At 46.3% G+C, this 14038-nt stretch overlaps 1 long non-coding RNA gene across 1 annotated transcript in view; it reads left to right on the forward strand.

The window, feature by feature from the left end:
* The first annotated feature begins 572 nt into the window (after positions 1-572).
* The window catches only part of LOC138642171 (uncharacterized), a 31300-nt gene continuing 17834 nt past the window's right edge, over positions 573-14038 (forward strand). The window contains exon 1 of the long non-coding RNA XR_011314006.1: positions 573-709. This is a non-coding gene — a long non-coding RNA (uncharacterized lncRNA). The remainder of the gene's footprint in view (positions 710-14038) is intronic.

The following is a 14038-nucleotide window of genomic DNA, read 5'->3' on the forward strand; positions in this document are numbered from 1 at the left end:
ACAATATATGGGCTCCCTTATCTCCAGGGCCCCTGTGCAAGAACAATATATGGGCTCCCTCACCTCCAGGGCCCCTGTGCAAGAACAATATATGGGCTCCGTTACCTCCAGGGCCCCTGTGCAAGAACAATATATGGGCTCCCTTACCTCCAGGGCCCCTGTGCAAGAACAATATATGGGCCCTTTGCGGTCCAATAGCTCCTTATAATGCACAATTCCACCTGCTTTGGAGGTAGCAATGGGCCCCTGTGCAGCTGCATAGGTGGCACCAATGACCTGTCGGCCCCTGGCAGAATGAGCCCAGCTTCCAGGCTGTTTATCCAGGGAAGGACGGAGCAGTGAGTGGGCTCAGTGGAGCCCTGAGCTGGAGCAGAAGACTCCGCCTGCAGACCGTGCTGTCCCACCCTGCTCCTCTCCGCCTGCAGCCCGTGCTGTGACTGTCCCACCCTGCTCCTCTCCGCCTGCAGACCGTGCTGTGACTGTCCCACCCTGCTCCTCTCCGCCTGCAGACCGTGCTGTGACTGTCCCACCCTGCTCCTCTCCGCCTGCAGCCCGTGCTGTGACTGTCCCACCCTGCTCCTCTCCGCCTGGCACAGTCTGGGACTTCCTGAAAGTCTCTGCCCAGTGTGCATTGGCTCTAACCTCCGTTCTGTAGGCTGGAGTCCTGGGACACATCGCCCGCGCTGCTCCCGAGGCCGGACTACCTCAGGTAATGGTTCCTCTGTTTCCCAAACCCATCTGGTTGGCAGAATGTTCCCGGACAGCTGTCTGTGCAGAGAATCCAGAAGCAGCCGGGCAGCTAGAAGTGATGGTTAGTATTGGCCCGGCCTCTTGGCTGCACAGACGTCCCTGCTGGTGCCAGCCTTCCATCCAGCTGTGTTCTCACTTGTGCCATCCGTTTTCTTCCAGCAGCGGCTATTAACCATTTACGGTTCCCTAAGTTACAGAATTGCAATGTATCCAGAATAATCGGATGCGGCTCCGTGTGACGTCCGTTTTTTTGTTTTTCGTAGACTTGAATGGACGAGTCTCATCTAATTTGCAGAAGAAATAAGTCCCTTTGCGAGTTGGCGAGGGAGGGAGCGCCACTTGTCAGGCTGGCACAGCAGAGGGCTATTAGATCAGCCTGGCATTTGCAGATCGCTGCAGTAGCAAACGCTAAAACCGGTTTCTTGACAGTTTTTTTTGTCATTGAAACCTAAGAGCGTTTTGCTTTCACGGTGATGTCAGATGGCACCGTTATTAGAAAAGTGACTTATTGTGCAATTTCAGATTCTACCAACATTATGTTGCAATGGATCACACACACAATGCTGCTACATAGATCGCCGGTAATACAATTCACTAGTGTTTCCAGGGTTTTTGCTGACCTCAGTCGAACAATGGGCCATATTTCTCAGTGCCAGTGGCATGGAAAAGAATGGTGTTTATGTTAGATGCTTTAGAGGTTCCGATTTATCAGCTTTTGGTGTTTTCCTAACAGTTGTGCCCAGCTCCGTTGATTAAAGGGAACCTGTCACCCCGTTTTTTGAGATTGAGCTATAAATACTGTTAAATAGGGCCTGCGCTGTGTGTTCCTATAGTGTATGTAGTGTACCCCGATTCCCCATGTATGCTGAGAAATAACTTACCAAAGTCGCCGTTTTCGCCGAGATGCAAACTCGGCTTTGGGAAAATGGCCGCCGCGATCTCTAATGCGCACGCGCGGCATCCCGCGGCCATTTTCCTGAAGCCCCGTGCAGCAGAGCACTCGATCTGCGCACGCGCGGCCCCAGGAAGATGGCCGCCCCCACCGATGCAAGGGATTACAGCGCAGATCGCGCGCTGTGTCTTCACCACTACGCCACTACGCCACCAACGTAAAGCTGAGGAAGAACCACCGATGTCACCACGCCCTCCCGACCTGACCAGCCTGATTGACAGGCGAAAACGGCGACTTTGGTAAGTTATTTCTCAGCATACATGGGGAATCGGGGTACACTACATACACTATAGGAACACACAGCGCAGGCCCTATGTAACAGTATTTATAGCTCAATCTCAAAAAACGGGGTGACAGGTTCCCTTTAAAGTTTATTCAGGTACCCATTTTCTTTTCAAGTGAGGAAAACAGACCAATTTCATCGTAGAGTGCGCGGCTCCTCGTAGTGTGCGCGGCTCCTCGTAGTGTGCGCGGCTCCTCGTAGTGTGCGCGGCTCCTCGTAGTGTGCGCGGCTCCTCGTAGTGTGCGCGGCTCCTCGTAGTGTGCACGGCTCCTCGTAGTGTGCTCGGCTCCTGGTAGTGTGCGCTGCTCCTCGTAATGGTTTCTCCAGCTTCTCCTATCAGTGATAAATGGAAAAACACACAGATGGCATATGACTGTTGTCAAATTTTTTTCCATAGACTTCCTTTGATGAGTTTTATCTGACACTTGGGTCAATATTTGTCATGTCTTTGTGATTTTGCATTGACCGCCCAGTCTCGCACCTAAACAAACTTAAATATGTGAAAAGCTTCATAGACTACAATAGGTACAACGTCTCTCTGTTAAAAAATATGGAACATAATCATGCATGAAAAATTGTCTGAATGAATGAATGAACCCTAAGGCTAGGATCAGATTGCGTTAATGGGACCGCGCTAACGAACAGCGTTGCACGGCGAAATTAACGCTGTGCAACGCGTCCGTTAGCGCACCCATTGGCAGCAATGGGAACGCACATCGCTAGCGCGTGCCATTTTCGGCACGAGCTAGTGATGTGCCGGTGTTTTGTGACACGCCTCGGACGCTGCTTGCAGCGTCCGCGACGCGCCCGAGGTCCGTTCCCCGCTCTCGCAGATCGGGGATCTGCGAGAGCGGGGACGTTAAACGCGACCCCGAAAAAGACATTGCATTAGCGCAATCCGCTAGCGCTTAGCGCTAAACGGATTGCCCTAACGCAATCTGAACCTAGCCTTAGACCAAGTTCCCACAAATGGTGCATTTTTGATGCTGCAGATTTTCCGCAGCATTTCTATCCTAATTAGCTGAATTACGGTAGTTTGTGTTTTTTCATTGTGTACTTGAGTGCAGACTTTTTTCATACGTTTCTAGGGTATGTCCACTCTATGTCTTTAAGACATCGGCGTACCAGCTGTGTTTTGTCAGAGGAAGTTCTCTTCTGTGTCTTTTCAGTCATTTTGAAGCATCTTTTTTTTTCTAATTACGGTAAATTTATTTTTATTTTACTTATAAAATACTGAGTGGCTTCCGAACGATTGGTTCACTTTTTTAAGCCTGAAGTGGATAAAAAGAGTTTGTAAAAGACTGAACATATGCACAGCATTTCGTTTTAACTTAGCAGCTATCAAGAAGTAAGGTATGGAAACCAGACCAGAATTTGACCAGAGATGCATCAGTTTTTCTCGGAGGAGGAGAGGGAAAAAATTTCTCTATCTTCTCCATTCTGTCAGCCTGTGAAAATCTGATCCCATTCTGATGTCATCTGAGTGCAATGTTTTTCACTGACCGATAGACTTACATTGCCGATTTTAATCAAACAATCGCATCAAAATCTGACATGTCTGTGGTTGCTTCCCTCAGTCCACCTGGTCTGAGGAAAAAAAATGGACATGTGCACAGCACTGTAGAATATCGTGGATTTGAATGCTATGAGTGAGAACCATGGATAGAACAAACTAAAAGTGAGGCTGGTACAGAGGGGAGAGGACCCTGCCCTCAGAGTCTTAGGCCTCTTTTCCATTTGCGAGAAACACGTCCGTGTCTCGCATGTGGAAACAAAGCTCTGGTGCCGGCATTCCGGAGCGGAGCGTGTGGCTCCATGTGTTGCTATGCGGCCGCACGCTCCGCTCTGGAGTGCCGGCGCCAGAGCTTCGTTTCCACATGCGAGACACGGACGTGTATCTCGCAAGTGGAAAAGAGGCCTTACAATGTCCAGGATAAAGGGCAAATAGGGAGTAGGTCGGAGTGGAGCAGCTCTAGTGGTGGTGAGGTGATAGCAGCATTATTGCAGGCTGTAGACTTTCTTGAATGAGGAGTTTCAAGGTTACTTGTGAAGGTTCAAAATGTTGGAGACAATTTGGACTTGCTGAAGTACCGAATTCCAGAGGATGGGGCATGCTTGGGAAAAATCCTGGAGGAGATTGTGTGGTGAACTGACAGAGTGGAGAAGAGAAGGAGGTTCTTACATGTGGGAAGATATACCGGGAGATTATATTGGAGAAGTCTGGAGAAGATAGATTATGGGTGGCCTTGTAAATCGTTGTTAGTAGTTTGAACTGAATTGATTGGAAGCCAGTGAAGAGACTTGGAGAGGCAGAGATGGATTAACCAAGCAGAATAGTCAAGAACGGACTGGAGAGGGGCGAGAGTGTTAGGAAGCCACAGATGAGGATATTGCAGTAGTCAAGCCAGGGGATGATGAGGGCATGAACTAGCATTTTAGTAGATTCAGGGTAGAAGACTAGACTTATTCCGGAAATATTTTTTCGTTTGAAGTGGTAAGGGCTTGGATGAGTGGTTTGACGGATATCAAGATCAGCTTTACTGGTTCTACCAAGGCAACGGAATTGTGATACTGAGGAACGGGTGATGTCAATTATTGTGATAGATCGGTAGGGAAGCTGAGTGAGATGAGAGAAGGATGAGAAGTTCGGTGTTCACCACAATGAGATTTAGAAAATGTAATGAGAAGGCGGACATGTCAGACTCTCGGATTCTGGACAGCAGAGAGGTGACATCTGGGCCAGAGCGGTAGATCTGAGTGTCCTCAGTGTATAGGTGGTACTGGAAGCCATGGGACTTTATGAGCTGTCTTAGGCCAAAGGTAGATGGACCAGGTCAAGCATTTCCAGTTTTTGCTCTCATTATATTCCTGGTGCTCCACTCAGTATTTAATTTTTTTTTTTTCGTTTTTAAATCTGTCATGTGATTTCAGCCATTTTTTATTTTTTTTCTCCCAATATGCTAAATTCTGTGGTCTGGGGCACTGAGGGGAACTTCTTTAGTCGCCTCTGTACTATTTAAGTCCCCTTGGTAAAGATTTTTTAAAAGATTAGCACCTAATAATAAGGGCTCATATTTAAAAAAAAAAAAAAAAAAATTTAGAAAAAATATTGAGGCGAGCAGAACACGTATAATAGCAAAACACTGGCCACCTCTGACAGATTCCATTTAAATATCTCACTTATAGGTAACAAAAGACCCTGTCATGATGTAGAAGTCACAACCCCTTTTAAACACAAAGGGACCAGACATAAAACTGAAGAATTTTACCAACAAACCAAGAATTAAAGGTTTAATTATGAAAAAAATTCAGCAGAAATACAAAGAAATGACATACTGCAGTATAAGGCTACTTTCACACTAGCGTCGGAATCTCCCCGTCGCAATGCGTCGGGGAGAGATTCCGACGCTAGCGTTTAGCGCATTGCACAATGAAGGCAGTGGATGCATTTCTCCGGCGCATCCGCTGCCCCATTGTAAGGTGCGGGGAGGTGGGGGCGAAGTTCCGGCCGCGCATGCGCGGTCGGAAAAAGCGGTCCGTCAGGAGCAAAAAACGTTACATGTAGCGTTTTTTGCTCCCGACGGTCCGCAGAAGCACGACGCATCCGTCGCAAATGCGTCGTCAATACAAGTCTATGGGGAAAAAACGCATCCTGCAAGCACTTTTGCAGGATGTGTTTTTTCTGCAAAACGACGCATTGTGACGGATTGCAGAAAACGCTAGTGTGAAAGTAGCCTAAAAAATACGCTGCAGCTCAAAAACTGCGAGTAAAAGGATGCACAGTGTGAATGAGATATTAGGAATCTCATTTATTTTGCAACTACTATGAAATGCTGTTTTTTTTTCTGTACCAAAAATGCAAGGAAAAAGATGTTATGTCAACAGGCTCGGACTGGCCCATGGGTGAACAGGGGAATCCCCTGGTGGGCCCCTGTACATACATAGATCTCCAACTGCATTATTGTATGGGCAGTACTTGGCATAATTCACTTGATTCATTCTGTACAGAAAAAAACAGCATATCCTCATTCATTTACCACACTACCCAGTTTATTATTATGTAGAGGTAAGGTAAATTTATGAAAGAGGGTAGTATCATATTTGCATGCAGGTGAAAAGTGGGCCCCCCAAAGTCAAGGTTACTGGTGGGCCCTTAGCACCCCAGTCCGACACTGTGTGTGGGGAAAACCAATAACTGCTTTTATGGAAATAATGGGGTATATTATCTGCTCCTGGTTTATTAGGCATTTTGACAAAAAATAATACTGCTTGTGTGTGATGTGTATAATTTACGTCAGTTCTTTCTTTAGGCATTTTGACAACTTATGGGGAAAGTGGTTGCCAAATAAAAAAAAAATTTTTTCATTTCAGTGGAGTACTTTAAAACTGGCCACAAGCAGCTTTTTATGTTCATGGAGTCTCCTGTAGGAACAAACGGTCACGAATTGGGGGCAAAAAATGACTTTTTTTTACTGCCAGAAGACCAGGACATGGTCCATCACAAATATCTCTGATGGCATGCTGCTATACCACGTTTTCCCAGGCCTCATGCAGATGTCTGGTTTTCACGGCTGTGGTTTTCACAGATAGGACACATGCCCATTATAGTATATGAGGCTGTTCACATTTCAGTATTTTTTTTATTTTAACATAGATCATTTCTTCTTGCAAAAATCACAGAGACATCTCCATTTTTACTGACATGACAGGTAAAAAGATACCAATACAGGTCTTTGGGTCCAGACAAATCATGGCTAACACACAGATGGCATCAATCTGCTGTACAGTAAGCCATAGGTGAGTCTTTGGGAGCCTTATTATTACTCAGTACAAAACAAAGCTGTAATACAGTCATGTACAGGCTGTAAGGTCAGTGTCGTGCTGCTAGGTCTACTTTTCACAGAGCTCTAATCTGCTGACAGATGGTCTCACATTATCCCTAAATATCCTCTAGCGCAATTCTTAGTAGACATTAAACGAGTATTCACATCTCCAAGATCCTATTCCACTGTTTAGTGGGTGTAATAATATTAGCAAATAGTTCCAATTAGAAATGTAGTATAGTTCTTCTGATTCACTATTTTGTTTACCTCATGTGCAGGGCATTGCAGTACTTTAGGTATCCATGGTTACGACCACTACCAACAAGCTAACTGTCACTATATCAGTGGTTGTAACCATGGATACCTGAGGTCCTGCAATGGTCACTGTACCTCTACTAGGGGGCTCTGTAGGTCACTATTGTGGAGGTGCTCTGGTTGTCACTGTACCTCTACTAGGGGGCTCTGTATGTCACTATTGTTGAGGTGCTCTGGTTGTCACTGTACCTCTACTAGGGGGCTCTGTAGGTCACTATTGTGGAGGTGCTCTGGTTGTCACTGTACCTCTACTAGGGGGCTCTGTAGGTTACTATTGTGGAGGTGCTCTGGTTGTCACTGTACCTCTACTAGGGGGCTCTGTAGGTCACTATTGTGGAGGTGCTCTGGTTGTCACTGTACCTCTACTAGGGGGCTCTGTAGGTCACTATTGTGGAGGTGCTCTGGTTGTCACTGTACCTCTACTAGGGGGCTCTAGATGTCACTATTGTGGAGGTGCTCTGGTTGTCACTGTACCTCTACTAGGGGGCTCTGTAGGTCACTATTGTGGAGGTGCTCTGGTTGTCACTGTACCTCTACTAGGGGGCTCTGTAGGTCACTATTGTGGAGGTGCTCTGGTTGTCACTGTACCTCTACTAGGGGGCTCTGTAGGTCACTATTGTGGAGGTGCTCTGGTTGTCACTGTACCTCTACTAGGGGGCTCTGTAGGTCACTATTGTGGAGGTGCTCTGGTTGTCACTGTACCTCTACTAGGGGGCTCTAGATGTCACTATTGTGGAGGTGCTCTGGTTGTCACTGTACCTCTACTAGGGGGCTCTGTAGGTCACTATTGTGGAGGTGCTCTGGTTGTCACTGTACCTCTACTAGGGGGCTCAGTATGTCACTATTGTGGAGGTGCTCTGGTTGTCACTGTACCTCTACTAGGGGGCTCTGTAGGTCACTATTGTGGAGGTGCTCTGGTTGTCACTGTATCTCTACTAGGGGGCTCTGTATGTCACTATTGTGGAGGTGCTCTGGTTGTCACTGTACCTCTACTAGGGGGCTCTGTATGTCACTATTGTGGAGGTGCTCTGGTTGTCACTGTACCTCTACTAGGGGGCTCAGTATGTCACTATTATGGAGGTGCTCTGGTTGTCACTGTACCTCTACTAGGGGGCTCTGTATGTCACTATTGTGGAGGTGCTCTGGTTGTCACTGTACCTCTACTAGGGGGCTTTGTATGTCACTATTGTGGAGGTGCTCTGGTTGTCACTGTACCTCTACTAGGGGGCTCTGGATGTCACTATTGTGGAGGTGCTCTGGTTGTCACTGTACCTCTACTAGGGGGCTCTGTAGGTCACTATTGTGGAGGTGCTCTGGTTGTCACTGTACCTCTACTAGGGGGCTCTGGATGTCACAATTGTGGAGGTGCTCTGGTTGTCACTGTACCTCTACTAGGGGGCTCTAGATGTCACTATTGTGGAGGTGCTCTGAATGTCACTGTACCTCTACTAGGGGGCTCTGTAGGTCACTATTGTGGAGGTGCTCTGGTTGTCACTGTACCTCTACTAGGGGGCTCTGGATGTCACAATTGTGGAGGTGCTCTGGTTGTCACTGTACCTCTACTAGGGGGCTCTAGATGTCACTATTGTGGAGGTGCTCTGGTTGTCACTGTACCTCTACTAGGGGGCTCTGGATGTCACAATTGTGGAGGTGCTCTGGTTGTCACTGTACCTCTACTAGGGGGCTCTGAATGTCACTATTGTGGAGGTGCTCTGGTTGTCACTGGACCTCTACTAGGGGGCTCTGGATGTCACTATTGTGGAGGTGCTCTGGTTGTCACTGTACCTCTACTAGGGGGCTCTGGATGTCACAATTGTGGAGGTGCTCTGGTTGTCACTGTACCTCTACTAGGGGGCTCTGGATGTCACAATTGAGGAGGTGCTCTGGTTGTCACTGTACCTCTACTAGGGGGCTCTGGATGTCACTGTTGTGGAGGGACCCTGGTTGTCGCTGTATCGTTACTAGGGGAGTCTGGTTGCCATTTTATCACTACTAGGGTGGCTTCGGTTGTCATTTGAGTGGAAGCAATTCCTTGTCAGTTGTCGTGGTGTGATGATGTTCCAACTCCTCTCAGGTAGCTGCGGCAGCCAAACACCGCCCTCAGTGGTGATAGTAGCACACGTGGCCAGTAATTCCATGGAGTGGTCATCTGAGATCAGTCCTACAGTAATCACTGCAGGACAACCAACAAACAATGGCAGTACCACTGGAGCAGTGGATCTGGAGTCCTGCTATTGCACTGCACCTATGCCAAAACTCCTAGCAGCACTTATCTCACCTCAGTCTGCACAGTGTGCTGCACCGTGCTCGTGAAAAATATGGCTTTGCCCAAGTGGGATGGAGAAGGAGCTCACTTGGCACCATCAAGTCAACAAACCAGCAGCAGTTAACACTAAGGACTCGCTTACATGAGTGTATAACACAGTCGAGTACTGTCTCATGTTTTATAGGATAGCTCTCGGCCCACCATTGTTTTCTCATGCCTATTTGCAGCATGTTGTGGGGGGTTCTAGAATTCGGATCACACACATCCATACAAGTCTATGGGTGCATGTGAAACATGGGACTGTGCTCTGATTTAATCCGAGTGCAGTCCAACATCTACAGAGAGACAATGGAGAAGGAGAAATAAGGTTCTCCGTCTTTTCCCCAGTTGTCCTGTGATTCTCTCATGCTAGAAAATTGGATCACACTCAGATGACACTCAGATCAAACGGTGACAGAGTTTGAGGCGACCGTCATTAGAATAATCTGCCCGTCTCTCTTGCATGAGAGATTCTACGCTAGTGTAAACGAGTGCTTACCTCAAGTTCATGTAGATGCTCAAAGTTCAATGAGTAAATCAATAATGAAACAGGAAATTCTTATCACACTGGTTTGATTAGAGAGGTTGTGCGGTCATAAAATATTCATGACCTATCCTGAGGCTATGTTCACACGTTCAGTATTTGGTCACTATTTTACATCAGCCAAAACCAGGAGTGGAGCAATCAGAGGAAAAGTGTAATAGAAACATGTCATCACTTCTGTGTATGTCACCCACTTGTTTAATAAAATTGGTTTTGTTCATGTAAAAGGGTTTAAAAATGCTGCAAAATGTTTTTTTTCACAGCGTTTTTTTATCTGTGTCATTAGTGTTACACGTACTAGTGCCTGGGAATCAGCGGTACTGTTCGCGCTGTCCCCCCCGTGCCGGGTGCTGAAGACAGCACTCATTATTGTCACGTGCTCATGCAGAGGATAGTGTTGAGAGTTGTATTCAACTAATAACAGTGAGAGCAGATGGCGGCTGATAAGAGTATTCATCAGCCAGCGCATGTGCTATGAATAGATACCGTAATAAAAAAAAGGGTTTGTGTTTCCCTGGATGATAACCAGCCAGGCAAAACTGTCAGCTGCGGGCTGCAACCCTCAGATGTCAGCCTCAGCTAGGCTGATTATCAAGAATAGTGGGGTGTCACCTTTGTATTGTGTTGTGACATCAAGCCCACGGGTTAGTTATGGAGAGGCGTCTATAAGACCTCTATCCATTACTAATCCTATAGTTTATTTTGTAAATAAACACACAGCCAGAATAAAGTTTTTCATTTGCAATAAAAAAGAACTCACTCTTTGACTTTATTTAAAAATAACAAACACAGTTATACTCACCTAACGCCCATTCCATTGAAGCCATCGTCTCCTGTTAAAAAAACAAAAATAAAAAACAACAATATCCGTCACCTGTCTGACTTTCTGTCCCACGCCATAATCCATGTTTGGGGATAAATAGTTTTCAACCTGCAGCCGTCCAGGCTGAGAACCACTGGAGAACGAACTGCTGCAAGCGCAGTATCAGTGACCAGCGGTGACATTATCAAGGTTACCGCAGGTCACTGAGGCTGCCTGTACCCAGCTGGGCCCCTGAATTGCGGTGACCTCAGAACCATGAGAAAAAGTCTCACTGTGCAGCCTATTTTTAGGCTGGGGGGTGGCAATATCCATGGCCCCTTACCAGCCTAAGATTACCAGCCCCCTGGTGTCTGCTATAGCTTGGTTAGTTGTCAAAAATGGGGGAACTCCACCATTTTTTTTAATATTGTGTATTTAAAAAATACTCCTCTATTCTTGATAACCAGCCTTGGTAACGCTGACAGCTGAAGATTGCAGTCCACAGCTGTCAGTTTTACCTCGCTGGTTATCAAAAATACGGGGGAACTTACGCCATTTAAAAAAAAAAAATATTTATTTATAGAGCAGGCGGTGGTTTAAAAATACTCCCATCAGCCGTCGCCTGCTCTCGCTGTTATCAGTTGAATACAAGTCTCAACATTGTCCCTGGCTCTCGCTGATCGCTGCGCGAGCAGTTGACAATGATGTGAGCTGTCTTCTTTAGCACCCGGAGCCAGGGAACAGCGCGAACAATACTTCTGATTCCCAGGGGCCAGTATGTGTGATACTGATGAGGCACACGGTTGTCACACGTATAAGGCCGGCGTCACACTCAGCGTATGCAAATACGGTCCGTATATCACGGCCGTAATACGCTGAAAAGTCCCGAAAATAGTGGTCCGTAGCTCCTCCGTAGGCAGGGTGTGTCACCGTTTTTTGTGCATGGTATCCTCCGTATGTAATCCGTATGGCAGCCGTACTGCGTGTTTTTATCGCAGGCTTGCCAAACCGACATACGACTATACAAGGGATCCATGTGTTAAAAAAAAAAAAAAAACATATATACTGTGTGTATATATATATATATATATATATATATATATATATATATATATATATATATATATTATTCCTTCATACAGCGCGAGATAGCAAAAAGCCGGTAATTCAATTACCGGCTTTTCCTTTCTCCTTCCTAAACCCGACATGATATGAGACATGGTTTACATACAGTAAACCATCTCATATCACCATTTTTTTTGCATAATCCACACTACTGTAAAGGCCCCTTCACATTAAGCGACGCTGCAGCGATACAGACAACGATCCGGATCGCTGCAGCGTCGCTGTTTGGTCGCTGGAGAGCTGTCACACAGACCGCTCTCCAGCGACCAACGATGCCGGTAACCAGGGTAAACATCGGGTAACTAAGCGCAGGGCCGCGCTTAGTAACCCGATGTTTACCCTGGTTACCATGCTAAAAGTAAAAAAAAACAAACACTACATACTTACCTACCGCTGTCTGTCCTCCAGCGCTGCGCTCTGCTTCTCTGCTCTCCTCCTGTACTGTCTGTGAGCCGGAAAGCAGAGCGGTGACGTCACCGCTCTGCTTTCCGGCTCACAGACAGTACAGGAGGAGTGCAGAGCACAGCGCTGGAGGACAGACAGCGGTAGGTAAGTATGTACTGTTTGTTTTTTTTTACTTTTAGCATGGTAAGCAGGGTAAACATCGGGTTACTAAGCGCGGCCCTGCGCTTAGTTACCCGATGTTTACCCTGGTTACCAGTGAAGACATCGCTGGATCGGTGTCACACACGCCGATCCAGCGATGTCTCCAGGGAGTCCAGCGACGAAATAAAGTTCTGGACTTTATTCAGCGACCAACGATCTCCCAGCAGGGGCCTGATCGTTGGTCGCTGTCACACATAACGATTTCATTAACGATATCGTTGCTACGTCACAAATAGCAACGATATCGTTAACAATATCGTTATGTGTGAAGGTACCTTTAGTAGTGTGTATCTGCAAAATTTGGCCGTTCTAGCTCTTAAAATAAAGGGTTAAATGGCGGAAAAAATTGGCGTTGGCTCCCTCGCAATTTTTTCCGCCAGAGTAGTAAAGCCAGTGACTGAGGGCAGATATTAATAGCCTGGAGAGGGTCCACGGTTATTGGCCCCCCCTGGCTAAAAACACCTGCCCCCAGCCACCCCAGAAAAGGCACATCTGGAAGATGCGCCTATTCTGGCACTTGGCCACTCTCTTCCCATTCCCGTGTAGCGGTGGGATATGGGGTAATGAAGGGTTAATGCCACCTTGCTATTGTAAGGTGACATTAAGCCTAATTAATAATGGAGAGGCGTCAATTATGACACCTATCCATTATTAATCCAATTGAATGAAAGGGTTAAAAAAAACACACACACATTATTAAAAATTATTTTAATGAAATAAAAACAAAGGTTGTTGTAATATTTTATTTAACGCCCAATCCAGTCACTGAAGACCCTCGTTCTGTGAAAGAAAAAACATAATAAACCAACAATATACTTACCTTCCACAGATCTGTAAAGTCTAACGATGTAAATCCTTCTGAAGGGGTTAAAACATTTTGCAGCAAGGAGTTCCGCTAATGCAGGCTGCTCCTTGCTGCAAAACCCCGGGGAATGAAGCTAAAAATAGGTCAATGATCTATATTTAGCTTCATTTGCGGTGAGGCGCCCTCTGCTGGCTGTTCATAGATCGTGGGAACTTTCCTAGAAAGCCTGGGAGCTTTCTAGGTAAGTTCCCACGATCTATGAACAGCCAGCAGAGGGCGCCTCACCGCAAATGAAGCTAAATATAGATCATTGACCTATTTTTAGCTTCATTCCCCGGGGTTTTGCAGCAAGGAGCAGCCTGCATTAGCGGAACTCCTTGCTGCAAAATGTTTTAACCCCTTCAGAAGGATTTACATCGTTGGACTTTACAGATCTGCGGAAAGTAAGTATATTGTTGGTTTATTATGTTTTTTCTTTCACGGAACGAGGGTCTTCAGTGACTGGATTGGGCGTTAAATAAAATATTACAACAACCTTTGTTTTTTTTTTCATTAAAATAATTTTTAATAATGTGTGTGTTTTTTTAACCCTTTCATTCAATTGGATTAATAATGGATAGGTGTCATAATTGACGCCTCTCCATTATTAATTAGGCTTAATGTCACCTTACAATAGCAAGGTGGCATTAACCCTTTATTACCCCATATCCCACCGCTACACGGGAATG

This window comes from Ranitomeya imitator, chromosome 1 (assembly GCF_032444005.1).
Source record: "Ranitomeya imitator isolate aRanImi1 chromosome 1, aRanImi1.pri, whole genome shotgun sequence".
In the NCBI taxonomy this organism is placed as follows: Eukaryota; Metazoa; Chordata; class Amphibia; order Anura; family Dendrobatidae; genus Ranitomeya; species Ranitomeya imitator.